Genomic DNA, 9,117 nt, shown 5'->3' with positions numbered 1-9,117 from the left:
CACATGAGGACGCACACCAGCCTCGAGGATCCCCATGGGCATGAAGTACCCTGGGGCAAGCTCACTCTGCCACAACTGCCACCACCTCCACAGCCAACTGATTCTGTCCCCATGGCAGGGTACACACGGGACAGGAAAGTGGCACAGCAAGGCATGTTGCAGACCTATGATGGGGACAGACCCACATGCTCAGACAGGCATGCCAGGAAGGGACAGCCAAAGGATTGAATCAGCAGCCCAGACCTGAACAATCACCCTCAAGGTCTGCTCCACTACAGCCTCCTTGCTTCAAGAGCTGGGGACTAGAGAGACAGGGAGGAAAACAGCACTCTGCACTTTGACCTTGCCACTACTTGCTGGCAGAGGCAGCACCACACTTTTACAAGGCTGCCAGGACATGATCTGATCCTGGGCAAAGCACCAGCAGCAGGCAGAGGCCACAGATGGTGGATATCTGTGCAGACACTCCCTCCTGACCTGCTCCAGCGTCACCAGCTCCCCCGCGGCCAGCAGCTATCGATGTTCTCAGGACAGCGTCAAGAGAAGCCATCAATGGAGCACAGCTCGCCAGAGAGGTGCTGCTCGTGCTGCCTGCCCAGCCAGGCTGGATGGTTCCTGTGGCAGAGCCAGGTCCAGCCACGCCGTGTGCGGCCGTGCTGAGCCTGCCCAGCCAGCTCCCACAAGGATGGGGCACTGCGTGTCCAGCCACAGGCTTAGAGCGTGTGGAAGTGGCTCAGCCCACACCTGCCCCACATCATCTCAGGAGCATGGCCACACACACAGCCACTGACATCATGCTGCCCCAGGTCCAGGCACTCTGCCTGGAAAAGCCAGGAGAGGAGCCCAAGCAACACCCCTACAATGCTGCAGCTGAGCCCAGCCTCAGACAGCAGCACTGGTCAGTGCTTGTGGGCCAAGACAAGGGATTGCCAGTACAGCCATCGAGACCTGTGACACCCCAGGTGAGCGGGACCCTTCGTGCCAGGCAGCAGCCTTTAAAAGCTCTCTGCCTGCGAGGGCTGCTCAGACTGAACCCGGCTGCTCCACAGCCAATGGGCAGCCCATCCTCTCCCTCACAAGAGCCACGGGCCAGCACAGCCAAAGCCTCCCCAGGCCCAGGCTCTTTAAGACACCATCTGCTGCCGCAGACGTGCTGCCTCCCTTGCCCCATATATAGGTCAGGTCTGTCACAGGATTAGCCGGGGTGATTCGAGTGGTGTGAGGACGTCTCCCACTGGAGGTACGCTCTGCCCCGTCCTCTCCCCAACACACAGCGTGTCAATGGCTTGCCTCCACACTCTCCCTGGCTTCTCCCCCAAGTCCAGGGAGAGGAAAAGGCCCCAGATCCTTCTCTCCCCAGTGCCTGGAAAACAAGTGGGAAGAAACCAGCACCGAGCACCCAGAAGTTCCCAGGCTGCAGGGGGCCAGCAGGAGTGTCCCCACCCTACCCAAGGCCCGACACAAGCACCAGGGCACATGGGACACCCCAACATCAGCAGCTACTGCACAGTGAAGCCCTTCTCTGCTAGGGAGATGGGGGGACAAGGAGCTCCCCCTCCGCTCCACACACCCCGGGGGAGCCAAGTTCGCTGGCAGCAGACGCAGGACGCCTCTGCCACAATCACACGCCACCCACTCACACCCCCAGACTGACAGCACTCCCATCAAACGCCTCCAGCCACACACACGTGGAAGATGCTGACATGAGGAGCAAGTAGCTGCACAGGCAGCGGAACTGATAACGCCCGGTTTCCTGTCGATCTCTCCCACGTGGACTCTCTGATGTCTAATAGCAAGGCTGAGCTGCACTGCAGAGGGAGAACTAGCAGCATCTTCCTCCCCACGAGCCAGAGCCTGTAGCAAACCAAGACCTTTGAGACAGCTGCCACACCTGATACCTACCACAACTAACACCATCCAGCAAGTTCAAAGCAGAGAGGAGAAGACTCGCAAATAAACAGTAAGCTTGCACAAGCCTTCATTTCCTCAGGACAGGGTAAATAATTGGCAGACATATCTCCACCTTCCTTCATTTGCCCTAGAAACACCTGCACGACATGAATAGCATGACTAGAAGGCTGCTGGTGAAGCAGCCAGGTCCAGCTCGGGTACCTCTGTAACTCAGCAGCATCAAGCAATGGGTTGTGTCCTCCACTCTCCTGGGTAGACTCTTCTCCCCCAGACAGAAGCACACTGAATCACACTCACCTCTGTCCTGGCCTCCTGCAGCAGCTGGTTCCACTGCTCAGTTGCACATGGGTGGGGAGAAGAGCAAACGCTGCCACGTCCGTCCCCAACCTGCTGCCTGGGCAGCCTCACTGGTCCTCCCCTTCCTTACTACCACAAGACACAGCAGTTCAGGACTCTGTACACTTCTGCCCTTCGTATTTTAGTTCTCCTTTCAGACAGCTCTTTCCTTAAACAGACCCAATCTCTCCTTGGGCAGAGCCAGCCCAGGGAGTGGGGATTCCAGCCACCCTCCACATCCCCACACAGTGTCCCTGGGAGTCCCCAGCTCACCTGCCACCTCTCCACAAGCATCCCTCCGAGTCCAGCCTGTTCTCTACATGCTGCGGACAGTGTTAATAGCATCTGCCAAGCGAGCAGATGAGGACAGGAGGGGCTGGGCTCCAGACACCTTCCCCACTGCTCCACCAGCCGGGCTCAGGCTGGACCCCTCCGCCTCCCCTCCCCGCTGCCCTTCTGCTACCGGCGTGCAGGAGGCAGAGCGTCAGCGTCTGGTGTCGCGGATCCAGCAAAAGGATATGGGCAGAGCCAGAAGCTGGTGGACAGCAAAGAGCAATTTCTTTACCGCTCAGCAAAATGAAGAGTCTCTTGAAAGCGCTAGTGACAGTCAGGAAGTTGGGTTGGGTGTTTTGGTTTGCATTTTAAGAAGCCTGCAGGGACACCGACAACCTGCAACCATCATTTTTGGAGAGGAGCTCAGAGAAATTAATGATTTTCAGCAACCGTTTACCTTCTTTTGCCCTTGATTTAAGATTTGCTAACAGGCTGCTTGCAAGATGCACTGAAACAGGCAGTGACCACTGCCTTAAGCGCAACGCAGGCTTGCTGCAATACGTCCCCAGTACATCACTCACAGAGAACCCCATACCAGTGCCTGGGGATGGTTTTAAGAGCAAAAACATGACTTCCAAGCTGACAGCCCCTGTGCACAAAGTGCAACTGTGCAGTGACAACAGAGCAGCCTGGGGCACAGGAGCTGGCTGACCTCTGTTACAACTCTTGCCGGCAGATTTTTATTGTTCACCACTTTCCCAAAGCACAGGGATGGAGAGAAAAGCAACTAAGACACGCGGCTCAAAATGCAAACATAGTCAGGGAGCCCAACCAGCACAGCAGGGAAAAGACAACCTGCCAGAGGGGACTGTGGCTCAGCACTGCCAGGCTGGGGAGAGGAAGGACCACAGCACAGGCCCTCCCTTCCCAGGGGTGACAGCCAGAGGTGCTGGAGCCCTCGGCCACCACAACGCAAGCTCACAGGAGAGCACAGCACACAGCATTGCAGGCCAGTCCTCCGCTCTGCATGGTTGAGCTGACATCCCTCATCCTGCTTTCCAGGGTAGCTGAGGAAAGCCCACAGCTACAACTCCAGAGCCAGCAAGGCCAGGTCTCCCGGGACCACACTGCAGCTGGAAAATAATATTCCCAAGGCCTGTCACGAGCGCTGCTTGCTGGGGACACTGTTCGCCTCACCCTCTGCCATGCACGCAGCAAAGCGGGGAGCCCTCCCAAACCTCCCTGGCTCCACAAAAGTCAGATACCCTGCATTGTACATGGGCCCCCAGGGGCTGCTTGTGCCGTCCAGGAAATGGCTCCTGCCCTGACAGACTGAGGACTTGCAGGTGCAAGGGCAAAGGCAAGGATAAGCACCCTGGGATGGCCCTGCTGCCCAGAGAGTCGGCAGGCTGGCTTCTCCCAGCACCTTTGCGAGTTGACAGCACAGATCCACGCTGCTCCTCACCAGAACTGACCTCTCCCAGGGAGCCACACAACATCCCCGTACAGCTCAGTGACCTCAGGGCTCAGGGCCTGGCTCTCCCAAGTTGCTGCCAGGCCAATGTCACAGGGTCTTTGGGAGGGCTCCCCAGCACCAGCAGCTTCCCCAGACATTTTAGCAGCCTCTGATACATCAGACTGGCGCCCTAGGTGCTGTGCCTGCCTGGTGGGTACGCAAATCCCTTGGCCAACCATTCACCTACAAAGGGTAGGTGACAAACCACAATTCTCCAGCTCACCCCAAGCAGGGAGCCAAGGGATGGTGGGAAAACACTGTGCACCAGCTCCTCAATTCAGAGATGAAAAAAAAAAGGCAGCCAAAAGCTCCATGCTTGTCTGTCAAAAACCAGTGTCGTGCCACTCGCCGCCGGCTGCCCAGCCACCACCTCCCCAGCCATGCCCCGTGGCCGGCCTCACGTGACAGAGAAGTGGATGTACACAGTAGGAGTGGCTGTAGTGACAACATTACAGCTGGTATCCCGACACTCAGCTAAGCCCAGCAAATCCCAGTGCTCTGCAGCTCTCATTTACAAACCCCACATGCTCTGCGCAGGTACACAGGCTTCAGCGAGAGCTCGGTGCGCATGGCCCTGAGGAAACAACCCCTGGGGGGAGACAGCCCAGTGAGCACAGGGCTCCCAAACTCTCCAGTGTCCACCAGTGCAAGGGCAGGCCCACATCAAGCCCCAAGGACAAGGAGAGCTTCTTACACTAGCCCCCACTTGGGCTGGGAGCCCATCTCCCCAGCCCAACTGCTATTTCAGCACAGATACTCCCACCGAAGAAGCAGAGACACCTGGCAGGACAAGCAAGACTTCACCCGTCCTGCTCTGCTCCAAGCGACTTCATTTCACTCCCCACCGCTGCCCCGGGATTGCAGGAATTCACCAGCTCTGCACACACCTGGAAGAACTGCTGCAAGCCAAAGCCCGGGGCCTACCTGCTGGCTGTTATTTCATTCTTCTAACAGGTCCATAAAACAGGGATAATTAAATCTCCCCTAAACTCTCTTCCATTTAAAATAAAAATCTATAGTCCCTATTTCATTAGCTGGCTCTGGGTTTTACAGCTTGATCAATTCCCCTCGCAGAGCCCTGGTCCCAGGCAGGCAGATGCAAACACACAGCAGGCAGCTTCCACGGTGCAAATCAATGGGGATTCGCAAAGTCTCCTCTCCCCGTTCTTTGTTCCTCGCTCACCAAAGGGAAGCTACATGGCGCGAAACGTCACTGCCACACATGGCTTCAGAGGTCAGATTTAGTGCCTGGCAAGAGCGGAGGCAGTGGCGATGCTCCCCCGCCAGCAAGGGGAGAGCCCAGCACCGGGCCCTAAAACCACAGACATGACCCTAAAGGCAAGGCAGCACAGCACGCATGAGAGGTGACACCCCTCCACTGGCTCCAAGGTGAAGAGAGATGGGGCTCAGCTGCCATGGCTGATGGCTGAAATCGGAGCCCCCCACAAGCATCAACTGGGAACCAAGAGCAGCCGCCACCACTCTGGCCTCTCTGTGCACGAAGCGGAAGAGACTTGCTGGGGAGTCCCGAGCGCACAGGCTCACCATTTCCTGCCCTTCCCGGCCTTCCGCGGCTGCCCTGCCATGCACCACCTTCCCGTTACCAGCGTGCCAGGCGGGTGGCTGGAGCAGCCAGGGCTCCAGACAGCTCTCACCACCCCTGCAAGCCTCTCCCTCCACTGCAGCGGGGAGCTACTGGCTCCTGGCAGCAGATGGAGGGACCACAGCAGCAGCGAGAGCTGCACAGACAGTGGATGGGCAGAGCACCCGACTGCCCACGTGGCAGAGATCAGGACCCTGGGCAGCCCTTGCCCCAGGCCAGCACCCAGGTGCCACCCAGCACCCATCACACCATTTCCCTCTGCTCCAGACATGCAGACTTCCCTCCTGCCTTTACTCAACCAGCAAGCAGCAAGATGCCATGGTCCCCATCCTGCTGGTGCTAGGACACGCCATGCAGGCAGCCCTACCGAGAAGGCCCAGCAGCCCTGGGCAAGCTCTGCCCCGGCTACACAATGCCGACAACGGGCAGACCACACTACCTGGACCCGAACCCCCATATCCACCAATCTACCTGCAGGTGGGCCCACACACTGGTACCTGCCGGGGACATCAGGGCAGGTTGCTGGGACACAGGGATAGCCACACGTCAGAGCGTCCGACTCCAAGCAAGGCTGGGCAGACAAAGCCCTGCCACCCCACCGTGACTCCTCGCACAGCTGTATGTGGGGGGACAGGTCACAGCTGAGCCTCCCAGATGCACCCCAGCAGCTCCCACCTCACCTCCCACACCAACACCTGCCCCGGCTCTGCTGGCACCGCTGCCCGAGCGGAGGGGCTGCTGTTCACCTACTAAACCAAACCCACCGCCCGAGGGGCGTGACGCCGCAGAGCGTGGCTCCCACCACCCAACCGGCCTAAAGCAAACACCCAAAGGTGACAAACAAAGGCACCCAGCAGGCACTCCGCATTAGCAGTATTTTTAGACACCGCTATGGAGCCGGCCTTATTATTTTCATTGCAACGTGCATAATTACCCACCATGCACCGCAGTGACATCAGACGCAGCCTGCTCCCCTCCGACAGCCAGCGAGGCCGGTGCCCGCTCCTCCTCCCGGGGCCCCCGGCCTCGGGGGCTGACCTCACCTCCCCCAGCTCTGCCCTGCGCATCTCCCCGAGGCACAGCCCCACCACTGCGCAAGGGGGAACTCGGGGTCCTGGGGAGTCAGAGCCGTCAGCCAAGCGGAAACAGGTGCAGGTGGTAGAGGGATCGAGCAAGGTGGTGACACAGGACGGCGAGGAAGCGAGCACCGGGCCAAGCTCCGGAGCTGCAGACACGCGCAGCCAGCTGTGCCGGAGCGCAGGGCCAGTGGGGAGCTTGCGGACGAAATGCCAGCACAAAACCGAGCCGCGCTCGTGGGAAGACGGGCCGTCCCCGCACAGAGGGACGGCACCCCCCTGGCCGCAGGCTGCCTGCGGGGCTCAACTCCTGCCCGGGAGAGCAACGCCGGAGCACGCCCCCACTGCCCCGGTCCCACGCGTCCTCTGTGGGACAGGGCTGCCACGGGCCCCACACCGCAGGCTCCGTGGCACGGCCTGTCCCACGGTCCCGGGTGCCACCGCCCCGTCATTTGAGGCTTTTTTGCTCTTTCCCTTTTCCAACTTTCTCAAGAGTTTCGCCACTTCCCCTCCCACACGCCGGGGGCTCGCGCGGCCTCGGCTCAGGCAGGAGGGCCGGGGGGCTGCGGCAGCGGCGGCCGGAGCATCGCCGGGGGGTCCAGCGAGCCGGGTACACGGGATCAGCCTCGCCAGGAGACCCTGAGAAGGGACCGCGGCCGGGAGAGCCTGGGGCAGCTGCCGCTGTGCCGGCGAGGCCCCGAGGGGCGTCAGGGCTCCGGCTGCACCGCCCTCCCCGCTGCGCCCCACCCCGCGAGAACCAGGGGCTCCTCCCGCCGGCGTGCAGCTGCCGGTGCACCGGGCCCTGCTGCCCTTCGTGGCCACCTCCCCCGCGCATCGGGCTCTGCGCTTGGCCACGGCCCCGGAGCTCCGGGCCCCGCCTGTCCCGGCCATCCACCCCCTCCGAGCCACCACGCACCGGGCCCAGCCCGCCCCCCGCCGCGCACCGGGGCCCGCTCGCTCCTCCGCCCGTCACACCGGGCTTCGCTGGCCCGTGCATCCGCCACCCTCACACCGGGCCCTAGCCTGCGCCCTGCACCGGCTCTGCCTGCCGCCCTCCCCGGTGCACTGGGGCTGGCCTCCCCACCCCCTTGCACTGGTCCTACCTACCTCCTTCCCCCGGCGCATCGGGACCTGCCCGCCCTCTTGCCCCAGTGCACCGGTCCCGCCTGCGCCTTTTCCCAGTGCACCGGCCTTGCCCCGCGCGGCCCGGGCCCGCCGCCGCGCCCCGTACCTACCGGAAGCGCGCCCCCGGCGCTCGCGGGCCGCTCGGTGCCTGCCCGCCGCTCAGCCCGCTTGCATGGCGCGGCGGCCGGGCCCGCCGGGCTCGGTGTCCGTCCCGGAGCCGCTCCCGCTCCGGCCTCGGCCCGGCCTCAGCCCCGCCTCATGGCGCCCCCACGTCCGTCGCCCCGATGGAACCGACCGCGCCGCACCGCCCCCCGTGCCGCGCCGATGGGCGCGCCCGCCTTCCCCCCCCCCGCCGTACTGCTCCCAAGAGCGGCGCCTCCTAAACCGCGCGGCGGCGCGTTCCGGCCGTAATGCTCCGAGTGGCAGCGCATCTCAACGCCGGCCCGTGGGTGTGCTGGGACGATGTCCCAGGCCAGCCGTTGAGAGGTGGGGGGGCCCGGGACAGTTTGCAGAGGGGTGTCCAGCACTAGCCACAAGGGGCTCAGGGTGTTCATCCTCGGCCAGCCCTGAGGGACTCCAGGGGTACCTGTGGGCAGCCCATGGGGTGTACCTGTGGAGGTGTCCCAAGGCAGCCTTCATTGAGGCTGGGGGGGATCCTGGGCCAATCCTGGAGGCGTTTGCTGGGAGGAGGGTCCCCAGGCTGGCCCCCTGTAGCCCCTTCTCTGGGGGTTCCTTGATCCAGGTGTTGGGGGAAATGGGGACCTCGCAGCAGGCTGGGCATCTGGGGAGGACCCCAGAACTTCTCAGGCATCCAGACCCCGCTGGTTCCACAGGGAATCGGGTGAAGGGCACCAGGGACATGGAGGCAGTGGCCCCACAGGCCCAGAGCTGGACATCCCCCCCACCGCCACCACCTCCCAGCCCTCTTCTGCCTGAATGGAGCTGCACAATCCACCCTTGTCCCCAGCAGGTCTGAAGTAGGTCAGGGAGGCTGGGCCGAGCCCCTGGCGAGTGGAGCGGGTGGCAGGGGGTTGCAGAGGGCCCCAGGCACCCGCCCCAGTAGCCACACCACTGGGTTGGTGCCCACGCCCTGTCCTGGTAGGACCCTGGTGTCCCCAACCCAGGGGATGCGGGGTGTTTCCCCAGCCCCTCTCCGGTCCCCTGGGGTGGTTCAGGATCCCTCTGCATTTCCACAGGCACCACATCCCTCCTGGAAGCCGGAGTCCCATGTGTGCAGGTTGGGGTGGCTGAATCTTGGGGACAGCACCCAGCATGGT

This window comes from Phaethon aethereus (genome assembly GCF_964289735.1).
Source record: "Phaethon aethereus genome assembly, chromosome: 14".
Lineage (NCBI taxonomy): Eukaryota > Metazoa > Chordata > Aves > Phaethontiformes > Phaethontidae > Phaethon > Phaethon aethereus.
Note: the sequence above shows the minus strand (reverse complement) of the source record.